This window comes from Antechinus flavipes, chromosome 3, assembly GCF_016432865.1.
Source record: "Antechinus flavipes isolate AdamAnt ecotype Samford, QLD, Australia chromosome 3, AdamAnt_v2, whole genome shotgun sequence".
Lineage (NCBI taxonomy): Eukaryota > Metazoa > Chordata > Mammalia > Dasyuromorphia > Dasyuridae > Antechinus > Antechinus flavipes.
Genome location: NC_067400.1, coordinates 376,781,114 through 376,799,783, shown reverse-complemented (window position 1 = coordinate 376,799,783; position 18,670 = coordinate 376,781,114).

Here is an 18,670-nt window from a genome sequence, read left to right as displayed (position 1 = left end):
ACAGGGACTTATTAGCTGTCTTCCAATATCTGAAAGAGTATAATCTGGAAGAGGGATTAGATTTATCCTATGAATCTCTAGAAGCCAGAAGTAAGACAGATAGAAATCCTAAACCCAAATATTGATTTTGGGTTAGTATTAAGAACACTTTTTAAATAATTAGGGCTGTCCAAACTGGAATGAGTTTCCTCCAAAGATAGTAAGTTTCTAATCAACCAATCAACCAGCACCTATTAAGCACTTACTCTATGTCAAACACATTACTAAGTCCTGGGAATATAAAATAAAATAAAATCAATCACTATTATTAAAGGATTTAATATTCGAATGGTGGAGGCAATATGTACACAAATAGGAACACATAAGATACGTATAGAGTAAAGGGGAGGTATATTCTAAAAGAGGAAAGTCTTAGCAACTGGAACAAATGGAAAATGCTTTCTGAAGAAAATGGCATTTGAGCTATTGGTTTGAGATCTGGCCTTGAAGCCAAGAAGACCCAGGTTCAAGAGTTGTCTCTTATTCTTACCCTGGGATCGTGGGTAAGATACTTATCTTGTAAGTAAAATTTTAAGAGTATGTTATAGAGGAGACGCTGACCTGAATTGGCAGGGAAAATTTTCTCACCTGGGAGTTCCCTGTACCAGTGAAATTATAAGCCTAGTCCCTAACATTAGCTACTTTAAGGAAGCTAGAGATTCTAAGAGGTAGAAAGGTGAGGGAATGTTAAAAAAAAAAAAAAAAAAAAAAAAAGCTGGCTTACTATTAATCAGAGAGATTTTCCCTGGGGTTTTAGACATGGACTAGTAAGGTTGGATCAGATGACCTTTGAGGTCTTTCTTAAGTCTGTGATTAATAGCACATACAGTAATTATAAGTTATTCTCCTTCCTTCCCACCCACTCTTTCTTCCCCCCCACTCCCCCATACATAGGCTAAGGTTGTTGTCACAATTTTCCCATCTATTCCATATGAAACCCAAGTTGTTATTAGACACAAAAGTACAGCCTCAAATTGTAAGGACCAGAATGGAGTATAAGAGAAAAGAAGAACTGGGTCTCAGGAGTATAGTTATAAGGGTTATGGATCTCTTTAAAGGCTAGATAAATGAAAACTTTTCTATTATAAGTACTTCCAGACAGGGGGATGGATTAGATGACCTCTCTTTAGAGTCTGCCTCTATTGTTTAGGAAACCCAACCCCTAACCCACCTTACCCACAAACACTGAGTTCTATTCACAAAGTTAGAAACAAGAGCATCTTGTCCCCATTTTTTCTTCTATTCTGCCCCCTCGAGAGATTAGCAGCTAATGAGAAGTCTCCATGGACAGTTGGACAAGTTTTAAGCAGTACTATTTACAAATTGCCCTGGTGGTCCACATGAAATCTGAAGGCAAACTGTACTTTCCTTTGTTCAAGTTAGCTAAGTAGTTAGTGCCCTGGACTTTAAAGTATAATGCCACATCAACCTGCTCTGGGGCAAAGGCCTATGCAAAATCTCTTTGGTTAAGGCCCTGCTTCCCTCCAAGGAACAAACAGGGTGGAAATTCCTGATCTGCCTGAGTATCATCAGTAATCTGACCTGAAGTCTGGTACCTGAATACTAAAGCCTTGGGGTTCATTGCTTAAATATAATACCTGGGAAAAGAAGCAAAACAGTAAAGAGACCCTTCTTAAACTTTGCAAATGTCATAAACTATTTATATAACATTCACCACTTTTATTCTCTTCAGTTCCCGGATTTTGTTAGGGAGAAAGGAACAGGTAAGGACCTTAAACCAAACTGCATTCCTGCAGGTTTTAGGTTACAACCCCTCCTCTTCAGGCTGCTTAGCTCATTGTATGGACATTCTTCAGGGACTGACTGTCTCAAAAACAATTTGAATTTTATTTCTTGGATAATTCCTGAAACAGTTTTTTTTAATAGCTTCAGGAGAGGAACAACAACAACAAAAAGGCGTCTCTCTCTATTAAATAAATAAACCAACCCTGAAAGACATGTTGCTATCTGCTAGAGACGTAGGCTTTGAAATTCTTTCAGTCTGTGTCATTCATGATTAATTTTAATTTTTTTCATTTAATTTTATTTTTCAATTAATAAGCATTTATTTTTGTCTCACTCCTCCAATTTAAAAGAAAAACCCTGTTGTAATAAACATGCATTGTCAAGTAAAACAAATTTCCACATTAGCCATGCCCAAAATACAAGTAGAAGCATGATTAATTTTTTTAGGTTGAATCTGACTTTTTAGAAAATGTTATTTTTGATAAGACTAGGCATAATTGAGGTGTCAATTATGTTGATCATGTAGTCAAAAATTCAGATTGGAGCTTGGTCTAAAAAGTAGCTTCAGAAAGCAAAGGTACCTATAGAGCCTGCTTTTCGTAATTTTTCCCAAACTACTGGTAGGTAAGAAAAAGAGACACAAGTCAATGTCCTATACAGAAAAGAAATGCTATGAATCATCTGCATATTTTATACTAAGAGGATTGTTTATATGGTATAATCTCATAGAAATTCTTTGTTTCTGATATTTTACTTCGTTTTAGATCCAGGTTGGTTTAAATAATACTGTTGCATATTGAAGATGATGTTAAAATCAACTAGTCCAACAATTCTCTGCTGGTACACTATGTCAACCTCATCATAAATCCTCAAACCATTGTTATGATTTCACAGATTTAGAGCTGGCAGGGATCTGAAAGGCCATCTAATCCAACTGCCTCAATTTAGCCTCAATTTACATATAAAGAAATGGAAGACCAGAGAAATTAAGTACTTGCATGTAGATAATAAATGGTAGGAGCAGGAACAAATCTTCTGATTCCAAATCAGTCTTTCCATTGTACTATGAAGAAGATGAGTAGGTTAGCATGGTTAATTCTAGTAAAAGAGTGGGTGATAATAGCTCTGATGCCAGTAAGTGCACCTATGGCAACTATTTTGTGGGCATTCTATATTTTTTTGATCAATGTTCATTCATTCAATAAGTATTTATTAAGTACTTTTTGTTTCAGTTGTGCTCAGCTCTTTGTGACCTAATTTGGGGTTTTCTTGGCAAAGATACAGGAGTGATTTGCCATTTTCTTCTCCAGCTCATTTTACAGATGAGGAAGCTGAGGAAAACAGGATTAAGTGACTTATCCAAGGTCATCCACCTAAGAAGTATCTGAGTCTAGATTAAAACTCAGGAAGGTATTTTTCTGACCCTAGACCCTGGGTTCTGTCCATCAAGTCACTTAGCTGCTCTATTAAGTACTTACTATACATAAAGGCTTGTACCAAGTTCTAAATGATGTGGACTTGGAGTCAGGAAGACTTGAGTTAAAAATCTGGCCTCTCTCTCTCTGTCTCTCTCTCTCTGTCTCTCTGTCTCTGTCTCTGTCTCTCTCTCTCTCTCTCTCTCTCTCTCTCACACACACACACACACACACACACACACACACACACACCAGCACTGTGATCTTGAGCAAGTCAGTTAACTTTTGTCTACCTCAGTTTCCTCATTTGTAAAATAGGAATACCAATAGCTCCCTCCTCCCCCAGGATCAAATGAAATAATATTTGCAAAGTACTTAAAGAGCTTTATTGGTGTTATTAGTGGAATCAGAAGTTCCCTGTATTGGGAAGTAGGAGACCTAGATTCTACTTTTGGCTCTATGACTAACTGGTAAGTCACTTTGCCTCTGAGGGCCTCTGTTTCCACATCTGTAAAATACAGAGATTGGCTGACATAATTTATAACATTTTTCCTATTCCTAAAATTTGAGGACTCTCTAAGTCTCTGTCCCTTCTCCCTTTCCTCTTCCATTTCTCCACTTTGTTTTTCTTCCTTACCCATCTTTCCTCTCATCCTCACAATCCCCCAGGTCTGGCAGTGACTCACTTATGGTTAGGGTTAAAGAGTTTTGCTGATCCTGGCTCTTATAGTTGCAGCCCAGAGCCCCATATTCTCTAATGGCTGTCACAATATTCCTAGTAAGAGAACTCTTGGCTATTCTGTGTTGCTTTTTTGTCCTCACCTTGACAAAAAGGATGAGATTCACAGCTTTGCTCTGTAGCTTGGTTTACTGTTAACAGCAGTTTCTGCCTTTTCTCTCCCCGCTGTCTTCTCCCCCCACCCCCAGCAGCTGTTCTCATTCTTCTAACCATTAAAAAAAAATCTTGAATTTGGATGTACAGCCACTTTGCTCCTCTTCAGAGATCCATCTATAACTGTCATAGCCTTTTCATTCCTCTCCTTTTGCATAGGTTTCTTTTATGTGCAAAGTGATTTGCATTTGTCTTTAATTCTTAATTTGCCTTTGCATTTACTCTGGATGTAACACACATCAGAATTTGCATTTTCTCTTCATTTCCATTCTCAGGGACTGGGGCTGTCTAAGGTGTAAACCACAGATACATTGAGAGCTGGTTTGCTGAGCAGGGAAGTTTAGCCTCGCTGAACTCTTTTCACTGTGTTTCAGATGCCCATAATCATACTGTAAATATCCTGTTTTTGATCCTCTGTCATTGAATTCCACTGGCATTATGTTAGACTTTAAGCCTTGCAGTTTGTATTATTTTCTCAGAATAGGCAGTCTGGTGGACTGCAAAGAGGCAAGAATTCATGATACCTGGGTCCTCATTTTGGTTCAACCACTAGCTAATGATGTGACCCTCAGGATTAGTCACTTATCACTTAATTTCTTAGGTCTCTGATTCCTCATATGTAAAATGGGGATAATAATACCTTTTGACTATTTTACAAGGTGGATGTGAGGACTGAATGAGAAAACAAACAAAAATACTTCAAAAAGTATAGTTTTAAATTTATTTCAGTACTTACAGTGTAATGGAATGTATGTTGGGCCTCCTAGGTCCCTTCCAACTTCAAATTTGGCATTCTATTATCTGATTTGAAGAACTGTATTTTCCTTGGAGTGAATACTCCTTCCACTGCAAGGATTACACTCAAGGATTACTTCACTGAGGTAAATTGTAATCCCTTTATAACTCAGTAGAAGGCCTTTGAGAGTTGCTATAGTGCCAACAATTTATCATCCTCAGACTAACCTGGAGATGATCTTCTTTGCACTTAGCTAGGCTGGTCCTTGAACATCTATCGCTGGGCTTACATTTTTAGAATGATAAACTTACCCCAGCTTCAGCTCAGTTCTGGTAGCTGTTAAGAAATCTGTTAAGAAATCAGGGTCTCCTAGATGCCATGATAAAGAATTTAAGTATGACTTGAATGGAAAAAAATTTGTATCAATATCTATGATTTTATTTTTTGGAGGGAGGTAATAATTTTAGTGTATAACTCAGATATATATGGTTCTAGCCTAGATTCAGAACAATTTCATCACTCACTCCTCCCATTTTGGTACACACTATCTGTAGATCTTGAAGCATCATATCTGACAAAAAGACATTCTTGAACTACCTCATTCATTACAATGAATATATGAGAGGAGGGGAACCCAAGCCTCAGCCTTTCCTCCTATCCAACCTCTAGCCTAACCTTATTTGTTAGAATCCATCAATGAATTCTTCTATTTGGTTGCTCTTTAGTGAATGGCTTTTTCGTTGCAATCTGAGCTTTTGTCCCATGAAGTTTTACTGACAATCAGCACCCTGTTTCAAATCAGATGAAAGGTCCCCATTAGCAAGGAGGAAAGAGAACAGGAGTAAAAAAAAATACCACAATTCACTTTGGTTTACCCTTGAGTATTCTCCTCAGTCACTTTGAGAGAGAACATTTCAAAAGAAAGCAAAAAAGTCTTATGGCTGAAATTGGAAATTGCGCTATGTTGACAATAAGCATTAGATTAAATTACTTTTCATAGAGGGACAGAGGATAGAAAAGATACTTTATCTTCCAACATTCAATTAAAAGCCTGTACTCTGGATCAGCTTTTGCTACATTATAAATTGTTGAAAAAACTGTTCATGGCATCTATAATATTTTCTGTTGCAATACACATAGTAGTTGTCTGCTTCCCTCCAGGGAAAAGAAACTCTATTGGGTTCAGTCAGCATAGACCAGGGGTTCTTAACATTTTTGCATGTGTTCTGGACACCTTTGACTTTCTTGTGAAACCTACAGAACCTCTTCTCAAAATTTAGTTTTTAAATAAATAAAACACATAGTATAATAGAGAATATCTATTCCATTAAAATATAGTGATCTCTGTCTGTCTGTCTGTCTGTCTCTCTGTTTATCTCTTTCTCTCTCTCTGTGTCTCTGTCTCTGTCTCTCATTGTCTCTCTTTTTCTCTGTCTCTGTCTCTGTGTTTCTCTCTCTCTTTGTCTCTGTGTCTCTGTCTTATATATTTAAAATGGCTCATAGATCCCGGGTTAAAAACTTTAGTATATTCTAATTGAGGGATTAGAAGATGAACCCTTAAAATCCAAAGAGGCTTTTGAACTTTCTAAAGATGCATCTAAGGTCTAAGCTAGACTTTCTTTCAGAAAACCCAGATGGGTCAGGTTGAGAAAAAACTGTGCACTATGAGTTGCAGAGTGTGAAACCTGAAACACAGACTAGTTTGTAACTTTTAGAGTTTGGTGAGAGGCCTTCCCTTATTGAGAACCCACCATTCCTCTATTCCTTTGCCAACATCCTTCTAGTCACAAAGGTCCTTTTTGCACTGAAGATTTTGGGTTACTCAGTATAGAACTCCTTCCAAATTATTTCTATGGAAGAACAAAAAGATTTCTGGGGGGAGCCTTATACTAGTAGGCTTAACAGATGAAGGGCAACAAATTAAAAAAAAAAGACAAATTAAACTTTATATCTTTCCCAGAAAAAAAGGTTGAGGGAGAGATTCACCTGTTGAAAAATTAAAGAACACATTTTGACTGATGATTTAAGAGGAAGTTGGGGGTCAGTATATTTTTGATGAGCATGTTGGAATATAAAGAGGACCGAGTAAAGATTCAGGGAATCTGCTTCTAATCCTGGCTCAACCAATAGCAAGCTATGTGAATTTTGGATCAATCATTTAACCTCTCTGGTTCTGGCAATTTTTTTTTCTTACCATAGAAAAATAGAAAACTATCATACATATTGCAAAGGTAGAGACAATAGACATTATGAACCCCCGCCCCCTCCCAACAATTTATAATACAACTAAAGCTGGTCTAGAACAGAGGTATAAACCATGGCCCACTGGCCATAGTCAGCCCACAATACTCTGGAGTAGACCTGAACTAGACTAAAATCTAATTGGAAAATAGTTAACCAAATAAAAATACAATAAAATATAGTTAACAGAATGTTTTTAAACTAAGTCAATATGCAGCCTGCAAGGATAGTTATTTATGGAGTAGTTGCCTCCAGTTTGTATTTGAGTCCAATACCACTGGTCCTAGAATATAGACTTTTAATTGACTTTTGGACTATAAAGAATTTTTTCTATTTTCTGTCCCTCCATGGTTCTCTGGTCATTCCATAGTTCTAGAAAAATTCTTCCTTCTAGATTTTGTAATTGCATGAGTCATTATAGTTTCCTTTCAAAGTTTGTTGGCACTGTTCTTGAATATTATTTCCTAATCCTGAGATGAGCTTTAGAAGCTTAACCCATTATTGTATTTTCCCTAATTTTTTTATTTTTATTTATTTATTTATTTATTTTTTGCTGAGCAGAGGAGGTACAAAGTCTATTTCAGATTTCTCTTTTGGAAAGAACCACTTGTGGTTTTTGATGAAATATAGTTTCCATCTTTTAAAAATTGATAGCTTTCAGAGTGTTGCTGAGGAATACAAGAGGAAGTCCATCCAATTTTGTCATGTTCTATTCATTTTGAGAGTTCTTCCTCTCTCTTTCCCCGTAGCTTGCTGATTTTCCTTCTTTAGTCTGGAAAACCTTGCTTAAAGATCTTGGAGATCTGCTGAATCCCAATCCTAATGAGGCACCCTTTGCTCAAAGCTGGGGGAGAAAGGTCCATCTGGCTTCTACCATATGTGTGTACGCTGTCAAACCAGTAAACACTGCACAGTTTGCTGACAGTGAGGAGTTTCAGTTAGTCAGTCATAAATTAGAGATGAGATATGCTGTGTTGCTGCTGCTGCGAGGCTTTCACACTCCAGAAAAGAATTGCTACCTACCTAACCTAGGAAAAAAGATTTGGATCAATGTACTGTCTGATGGAACACCACACATTTATTTCAGAAACTCTCAAAAGCCAAATGTGCATAACCTATTCAAAGGCAATAAAAATAAGCAAAGAATTGGGGTGTCTAAAACATTTTTTGGTGTGTATGTGTATGTGTGTACATAGAAGTTTTCTTTTCTTGCATAGTACTATTTAGACAGGGACTATCTTGTTCTAACACTTCTTATATGTTAGCCAGCTAGGTTCCTTACTTCTGTAAGTGGTGAAGCTTGTTGGAAGTTTCTTTGAAGAGCCCTTAAAATACATTCTACTCCTGTGTCAGTGTGAACCCAAGTATCTTTCCTGAATCTACTTTGTACATTCTCTGATGACTTTGGGCATATCTTTCCAGAATGACAATTGAGTAGGGAGACTGTCTGGAGGTAGAGAATCAGGAGACAGTAATTAAATTTTAATGCATCTGTCTTTTTGAGGAGAAAAAGGGCTTTCTGACTCAGTGGTAACATTTCATTATTATGATTTTGATGCTTTTAGCTAAAGCTGACTTTTCATTTAGATTGTAAAGCAGTCTAAGTCATATCACTGCTGCTATGCCACAACAGGGCTTTGTTTAAATTATGGGTTTACATTTGAGGTGTGTGTTTGTGATCTTTATTCCTTGACATTTTAAACAGGCAGCCATAAATTTGTATATTTTATAAAATCTATATTAGCTTCAGATGCCAAAGTACTGCCTCTTCAGTTTTCACTGAACAAGGATTCTTAAATTTTTTCATCAAGCAGCAAATTCACCCTGGAAGTCTCTTAGCTCCTGTTAATCCATCTTATTTTCTTTTCTAAAAAAAATTAGAGAAGTTAAATATGCTAAGAATATAGGAAATGATGATAGTAGCTTCTGTTCTTTTGATTACTTCAGAAATAACCAAGTTTTATTTTGGCTTATAACTATCTTGTGGCCCTGATTTGTTTGGAGGTAGCTGTGCCCTAATATAAGTATCTTCCTCTTCTCTCATACCTATTTTCTCCATAATTCTTCTTTATTTATCTAAAAAATTCTATATACATTTCTCCTATTACCTGAATTATGGTTTTTATTGAAAATTGGGGTTAGGAGTTTAAGATGAAAGTTGAAGAGAGAGAGGGTCAGGAAGATAATGAAATACTCACAATGAAAGGTGATTGAGAATCAAGAATAAGAACAAATCTGTGGTCATTGGGAGAGTGTGATGCTGTCAGTATTGAAACTGTCACAAGGAGCAAGTATAGGTTTCTTACCCCTGATTGATGTAGTTAGAGGGACACTAGCATAAAGAACTGTATGGAAATGGCATTTTCCTTTACTATAGTTATCTTCTTTGTGCTCTGACATACAGACTATAATATGCAGCCTAGCATTTCCATTTCATTCTGATGGATAATAATTATAGCACTTACAGCCTTATTGCTTTACAAAACCTCAGACCATATAGAACAAGTTCGATTCTGCATGTCAACCTTCAGAAGGATGTCCTCTAGAGGCTTATTAAGGGAGAAAGGGAATGGCACTTCCTCTGTAGAGGAACAAAGCAACCGGGTAAGTTATTTTGCTGCTAAAATTCCTTGAGTCTGTAAGGAACTCCAAGTATGCTTCCAGATGACAATGTCCCTTCTTCTCTTGTTTCAGCTCTTCCCTGCATCATTCATGAGCCATAAGGAAATTAAAAAGATCTTTATTTACTGTAAAGAACCATACCTATTGACTGTTGTTATTATTATCATGTTTTCAGTTTAACAATAGCCTTCTGGAGACAATGCCTTGACTTCTGTAGTCTCATTCAAAGAAGTGATTTTTATGGTGGGAATTTCAGTTCAAGCATGAGAGATGAGCAATCCCCAATCGGACTTCTGGGAGAGGATATAATTTAGGGCAAGTGGGACCCTCAAGTAACAGCAAATTATACCCTATGATTGAGGCAAGCCTCATCTGGAGACAATGTCACTCTGAAATTTCTTCAATTAGTTATTTAACTAAGGTCATTTCCTGTGAGCTTGTAAAGAAAGAGGACCTTGCACTTTTTCTATGGTGATACTAAGTATTCAGCTTTATGTAACAATCTTCAGAGCTTCAGAGCCCTTCTCTTAAATCTATGTCAGGGTTTGGCTATTTAAAGCTCAAGACGTATGCTGCTCCGAGACAGCGTGAAGAGCCCCACTCTAACATAGCTGTAAGTTATGCAAATTGTTTCTTCTCAGTTGCTGCAAGAAGCTTTGTTTTGTGATATTGGCCCAGAGCCAAACAGGTAGAGTGATATGAGTAGGCAGCCTTCTTACTACCTCCCAGTTTAAGGACTTTAGCCAGTTCTTGTTGGCTAGTGTGCAAATGGAGCAGAGGGGAAGACAGCATCATACTGGGCTGGGGCGCTAGACCAGGAGTCAGCAGATTTGAATTCTTGACCTGGTTCTACTTCCAAATTGCTTAATGTACTTATATAAAATGCTTACCTTCTTTCTGGGCCTCAGTTTTCTCAGCTTTAAAGTGGGACTTCTTTGCTGTTCCATAAATAAGATGTTCCATCTTCCAACTCTGGGTATTTTCATTGGCTCTTCCTGAGGAATGGAATGTTCTCCCTCCTCATCGCTGTCTTCTGGCTTCCTTCTCATCTTAGCTGAAACTCTACCTTCTAAAGGAAGCATTTCCAAATCCTTCTTAATTCTAGTACCCTTCCTCTGTTGGTTATTTCTAACTTAATCTGTATATAGCTTATTTCTATTTGTAATTGTAGCTATTTGAATGCTGCCTCCTCTATTAGATTGTGAGACCTTTCTCTGTATTCCCTGTACTTAGCACGGTGTCTGCCACAAAGTAGGCATTTAATAAAGGTTTATCGACTAAAAAGAGACAATATATTTGGAGCTAAAGGACCTTAAAGATCATCTAACCCCTTTCATTTTATAGATGAGAAAACCGTGGTCCAGAGAGGTTCACACAGATAGAAAGGGGAGAGCTGGGAGTTAAACTTGGACCTTTGATTCCAGATCCCACAATTGCTCAAATTTGTAGAGAACACCATTCCATTTACAAAATGTTTTCTTCATAATAATTGTCAATTAGGTAAAAATAGCAGCTCATAGTCATCTAATGTTTCCAAGTTTATTAAGTGTTCTCTCCACAATAGCCTTGTAAGATTTATAACAATATCTCCTATCTGTATAGTACTTTAAGATTTATGGGAGTATTATATACACATATACACATGCACATACACAGACACACACACACATATATATACATTTATACACAAACATGATGTGTGTGTGTGTGATCTCATTTGAGCCTTATGATGACTGAACTATTTTCTTATATATGAGGAAATTGAATTTGGGAGACTTTAAATCATTTGCCCTTGGTTCAACTAGTTAGTAAGTGATGTAGGCAAGATTAAAAAAAATAATAGTATTTTATTTTTCCAAATAGATATGCATATAGTTTTCAACATTCATTTTTGTAAGATTTTGTGTTCCAAATTTTTCTCTCTCTCCTCCTCCCTTCCCCTTCCCAAGACAGCAAGCAATCTGATAAAGGTTAAACATGTGTAATTCTTCTAAACAGTTTCTATATTTGTCATATTGCGCAAAAAAAAAAAAAATCAGATCAAAAAAGAAAAAAAAATACGAGAAAGAAAAAAAACCCCTACCAACCAACCAACAACAAAAAGGATGAAAATAGTATACTGTGATCCATATTCAGTCTCCATGGTTCTCTTTTTGAATGTGGGTGGAACTTTTTATCATAAGTCTATTGGAATTGGTTTGAATCACCTCATTGTTGAAAAAGAGCCAAGTCCATCGCAGTTGATCATCACATGATTTTGTTGTTATTGTGTACAATGTTCTCTTGCTTCTGCTCATTTCACTTAGTATCAGTTCATGTAGGTTTTCCCAGGCTTTTCTGAAATCAGCTTACTCATCGTTTTGTATAGAACAATAGTATTCTATTAGATACATATTTTATTCAGCCATTCCCCAACTGATGGGCATCCACTCAATTTCCAGTTTCTTACCACTATAAAAAGGGCTGCTATGAACATTTTTGCATTTATGAGTCCTTTCCCCTCTTTTATGATCTCTTTGGGATAGAGACCTAGTAGGACACTGCTGGATAGCCCCTTGGGCATAGTTCCAAATTGGTCTCAGAATTGTTGGATCACTTCACAACTCCACCAACAATGCATTAGTGTCCTGTTTTTTTTTTCCCACATTGCCTCCAACATTCATCATTATCTTTTCCTGTCTTCTTAGATTTAAACCCAGTGTTTCCTGACTCCAAATATATTACTATCCACAAACCATAGCTGGAAACTGAGGTTTGAAATGATAAACTTACTCACTGACATATAACTAGTAGGTGGCAAAAAGTAGAACTTGTGACTCAGAATTCAGCATCCCTTGCCATCTTGAAAATTCAATGATTTCCACACAATCATGAGATCAAAGATTCAGAGTTAGATGAGGCCTCAGAAGCTATCTAGTTGAAATACCTCATTTTATAAGTAAGAGAATTAAGGTCCAAGTGACTTGACTAAGCTCATAAAGGTAGTAAGCATTAGAAGGATATTACTTCCAGGCCAGAACTCTTTCAACTGTACCATGCTGATTTTTTAATATATATTCAAAAAGTAAATATACATGTGTGCATATATTAGTATGTTTATAGTTAGTATACCCATCTATGATTGGAAAATTCAAAGCTTTATGAACAAAATTCACCAGATTTACAAATAGTCACATAAATTCATATCTTCATTCACTCTTAGGAGTATCATTGTAGTTGATATATTTGCACAAATTTCTTTTGTGGAAAAAATGCAAGAAGCATGATATTATTGACTCTGAGCAATAGAAACACAAACATCTTAAAGCAGAAAATTTTTACTATTTTAGTATAAACAAGAGAATGATATTGAAAAGGAGTTAGTGAAGAATTAGAAGCTTTGATGGATATAGATACACAACTTGCAAATGTAAGGTTGAAAAACATATAAACCACTATATGAATATTAATAAGAATGCTTTGCAAAGTACTCTAAGTTCTCTGAAGAAAGATGCTTCATAAGCATAAACCTTTGCTCATTAATCCTAACAGCTTCCCCATAAGGAGAGAGGCAAAGGAGATAATCCTATTTTAAAGAGAAGGAAATGGAAAGAGGAAGAAGTTGTAGCTTCTCCCAAGCCACATAATGGCGATTGGCAGTTACAAATACAAACCAAAGTCACTGATTTGTAGACTGGTCTAATACACAAAGGTCTTTTCTTCTTTTGATATGTTTTTATTTCTCTCTTGTGTTTAGGTCACAAAAACTATCCCTCTGGCCCAAATTTCATTTCCTCCATGAAGCCTTCCTTGATACAGCTTCAGCCTTCACTGAGTCATCCCCTCTAAACTTCAATAATGTTTAAATGAATGAATATTTTGGCACACATGGGGCTTTTCTCTCTGTCTTTGACTTTTCCACTTCATTCCTCTCTGGTATGACTCTCCAGACTTATTTCTCCATCAAGCCATAGTAGCCTTCATAACCTGGAGCTTCATGCCATCCTTACAGCCCCTTTCTTTGTCTAGTTGTTTCCTTCTGAAACCTCCATTTTCCAAAATGTCCAGGGTAAGCAAATGCTTAATAAGTGCTTTTTAATCATCTGTCTTCAAAGACATGATAGAGGGTTGAACAGTTATCCTTTCCATATCACAACTTTCCCCATTATAATTTGGATATATTATGGATCAGAACAAGAAATCAAATGGGAATTTTGGGAAAGTTTTGAGGAATCCATAGAAGACACTTGAAAGCTAGTAGATGAAAAAGTTTGGAAACTCAGAAATCAATAAAATATGTGTATATAAAATATAATATATATTGTATAATATGGACATATTTTATCTTTTAGTATCATAATCATTCAGACTTCTTCTCTGGTATGAAGGGAGAGCTAAAAAATTTTATGTGGATTTTTCAGATCATGTGCCATGGCCCTAACCCACTTCATGTGGAAGGAATAACTATAGTTGGTCATAGAATGTTTCAGAAGAGTAAACTGGTAAACTAGGAAAAATGGAGAGATATATAAAACTTAGATGATTACAGTACAAGAGTTGGCCAGCCTGCAAGGATAATTTTTTTGGAGATTATGGGATGTAATTATTCTGACTTGCTGTCATGCTAACTTTTTCAATGAGGTGGACCAATTACTTTTGCTTGTGTGAAGGTCAAGGCCAAAGAAGATCAAGGAAAGCCAAAAAAGGCCTTGTAAATCTGAAGGTTAAGAAGGAAGGATTAAGATTAAATTTGGAAGAGACCTTAGATATTATCTAGTCAAATCTCACTCTATAGAGGAGAAAACAGAGACCAAGACTGAACTAATCAGAAAGTAAGGGGCTCTAAAGTAGTAAAATGCTAAGGCAAGATTGGAACCAAAGTTAACATAACAACATTTATGTCAATCTTACCATGTGTCAGGCATTTAATAATTATTATCTCATTTGATCCTCATAACAATTTACAATTAAAGTACTTATTGTTTTCATTCTGTAGATAAGGACACTGAAATAAACAGATATTAAATGACTTACTCGGGTCACACAGCTAGTAAGTGTCTGAGATTGAACTTGAACTCAGATCTTCATGTTTCTGTACCAGCTAGCTGTACCATCAACTATTTGATTACAGTAGACTAAAATATAGGGTTATAATTCTAATTATGAGGTTATAGAATGTTAGATCTGGAAATGATCCTAGAGATCATCTAGTCCAATCCCTTCTCACTTGTTAGTATTTTCTTCTTTTTCAATTACCTGAATAACCAATTTTTCCTACCTGTATTCCCTAAATAGATTGAAAAATTCCTCGAGGGCACTGAGAGCTTTGTTTTATTTTATCTTCAACAACTAGCTAGTAAATATTTAACAAAACTCTCAGGGAAAAAATTGGCAAAATACACTTTTGAATTTAATCTGTATTATTAACATTTTCTTCATCACTTTCTTCAGTTTGGATAATCAACAAAATAATAAATCAAGCTCTGATTTGTAGCATTTGCTGATATCTGAGATGTGTGTTCAAACCAATAATTTAATAATCAATTCCAGCACACCTTGTATTTAATATGTGCCAAATTGTTGGATTGAAACTTTATCCAAAGGGGGATGGTAACTTTCCCTACATCATAAGTGCCCAAGCTGGGACTCAAGCAATTCCTCCAGCTCTAAATCTAGGACACTTCCTAGATTTGCCCCCAGCATCAGGCAGGATGTCAGAATATATGTGTTTTAAACTAATCAGTAAACAGAGAGGAAATCACCTCCTTAGGGACTGAGAAAATTTTGCTGGTGGACAAAAGCAGCAACAATTTTAATGCCCTGCCAATCTTTCATGTTACAGGATCCTTTAGCAACAATTTTATTTCCCTCACAACCCTTTAAACATGGAGATTTTGAAGTCTAGTATGCCAGGTCATCTTAAAGAAGTAAATAGTAGAGAAGAATGACAAAATTTCATTTTCCTATAGAGATACAAAGCTGAGCTTGAAGAGGGCATGGATTAGAGATCCCACATAACAGATGAGGTGGGATGAGGTGCAAGGAAAGAGTTTCATCATGAGGCAGTGTTTATGGTTGACAGAAATCAAGTGGCTACCAACAACTAGGAACTGAGGAAGCTTATTTCTTAACAGGAGAAATTGGCAAAAGACTCTAAGCAGGCTTATGTAGTCTGTTTGAAAGACTATTGTATTGACGCTCTGGTAAGATAGCAGGAAAGTGTGGCAGCAGGCAACCAGATGTCTAGTCCTTCAGTCCTATTCATTCATTTCAGTCATTCAAATACAGATATTTACTGTTTACAAAACACTATTCTAGGCCTTTATGGAGGTTACAAAGACATGGAAGCAACAGTAGAGATCAAGGGCTAACAATCTATTTGGAGAGAGAGAAAAAAATACATGTGAAAAGCAAAATAGCTAAAAATAAAACCCTTCCTAAATCATTATGTAATTAGGTGTCAAACAAATGTTATCAACATTAAAGGCTGCAGGAATTTGAAGGGAGGCATTGTGAACTTGTATGGTCAGCAAACACTTCAGGGAATTGTAAGCCTTAAGGTTGGTCTGGAAGGATAGTGAGGTTTTTTCATATGCAGAGGTGGAAGTGATGTCCAAACAAGGAATGTATCATGAAAAAAGAAACATAGTGGACATGAACTAGAGCTTTAAAAAATTAAGGGGAAGATGAAGGGCACAGAGGGGAGTTAAACAATCACAATACCAACTTGGGTGAGACTGAAAATTCATAAAGAGGAGTATTAGAAATTTGGAAAGGTAGGTTGGTGCCAGATAGTAGATGGCCTTGCTAAAGAAATATATGGACTTTTTCCTGTAGGTATTGAAGAGCCCCTGAAGATTTTTGACTAGGGAATGATGTGATCAAAGTACAATTTTAGAAAGTTCACTCTGTGGTGATATGAAGTATGGATTATTATAGGCATGGGTCAGAAGCAGTGGGGGTACCTCTAATTGAGGTGCAACTTGTGGCTAAATGGATATGGGAGATAAAGGTGAAGAAGATAACCTTGAGATTTTTGATTGAGAAAATGAAGTTATCCTTAATAGTAATAAGGAATTTAGGAAAGATTAGGTAGGTTACTGGAGAGCAAAAGCTGTTTTGTTCTTCATTATCCACAGATTTAACCTAGTATCTGGTACTTAGTTGACTCTTTTAATTGATCAATCAATTGAAATGAGAAGTCATTTTGATGGAGAGGGACCATGTTGAGTTCATTCTTTTGACGTTATATATGTCCATGAACACTTTAGAAGTCTGGTGGTGATGTGAGGTTAGGACTCAGGAGAGATATAAATTTGGAATTATTAGAAAGAGATAGTAGTTGCAGTTGTGACAGCCAATGTGTTTCTTGAGACAGAAAATGTTTAGAGAAAACAAAGATAAGCTTCATAGCTCCCTTACATTGAATGTGCCGAAAAAGGAAATGAAAGAAAACAAATGCAGGAAAGACTTGGATAATCTTTTGTCAAAGAGGACAAGAGAAGATAGACATTCAAAAAGATGCTGGTTAACCAGATCAAATACTATGGAAAGAGCAAAAAGAATGAGGACCAACTGATTTTGGTCATTAGGTGGTGATCCATTTTAAGTTGCATGAGCTCAGGGATCCTGTTTTTTTTCATCACTTCATCTTCTTCAGCATCATATACAATGTTTTATCCTGAGTAGATACTAGACAAGGTTGGCTGAATGAAAGATAAATTTACTTTAAGTAATGAGAAAGAATGCTAAATTACAGGGAAATTAAAGAATGGATTGGGGTGGAAAATGGTAGATGTAAATGCTTATTTACACTTCTTTTAGGCAAGGCAACAATTAACCTCATATGATTTTGTTCTCTGAGGGGGAATGGACCTCCACTCAGTTTTTCTGGATTCAAATTGATTAGAACTCTTCTGACTTGTAGTGATTGACACTTCAATGGGCTTTGACAATTCACTTCCTCAATTGTTTTATGCTCTGGCTTTCCTGATTAGAATTAGATTTGAATTATGGAATATTATTGTTTGGTAAGAAATGACCAGCAGGATGATTTCAGAAAGGCCTGGAGAGACTTACACGAACTGATGCTGAGTGAAACGAGCAGGACCAGGAGATCATTATATACTTCAACAACAATACTATATGATGATCAATTCTGATGGACCTGGCCATCTTCAGCAATGAGATGAACCAAATCAGTTCCAATGGAGCAGTAAGGAACTGAACCAGCTACACCCAGCGAAAGAACTCTGAGAGATGACTAAGAACCATTACATTGAATTCCCAATCCCTATATTTTTGCCTGCCTGCATTTTGGATTTCCTTTACAGGCTAATTGTACAATATTTCAGAGTCTGATTCTTTTTGTACAGCAAAATAACAGTTTGATCATGTATACTTATTGTGTATTTAATTTATACTTTAACATATTTAACATCTACTGGTCATCCTGCCATCTAGGGGAAGGGGTGGGGGGGAAGGAGGGGAAAAAATTGGATCAAAAGGTTTGGCAATTGTCAATGCTGTAAAATTACTCATGCATATAACTTGTAAATAAAAAGTGATTAAAAAAAAGAATTAGATTTGAGTGAAGGATGCTTGTTTCTGAAAATCTTGATTTTTAGTATTTAAGTTTGGGGCCTACTGTTCAGTAGTGCCTCAGTGTTTATTAACTGACTGAAGTATCTACCACTGACCCCTCACATATTCAAGGGAAAAAAAGATTATGTGTATATATAACACCTATTATATTCCAGGCATTATGCTAAGTGTTTTACAATTATTATTTAATTTGATCCTCACATTAACAATATGAAGTAGGCACTATTATCATCATCACCAAATATCAGAATCTGAGGCAGAGATTAAATGATCTGTCCAGAGTCACAGAGCTAGTACATGTCTGAGGCCAAATTTGAATTTCTTGATTTTAGACCTGGTGCTCCATCCACTGTTTTACTTGTCTGAAAAATAAGAAAGAGAGATTAAAAAATAAAG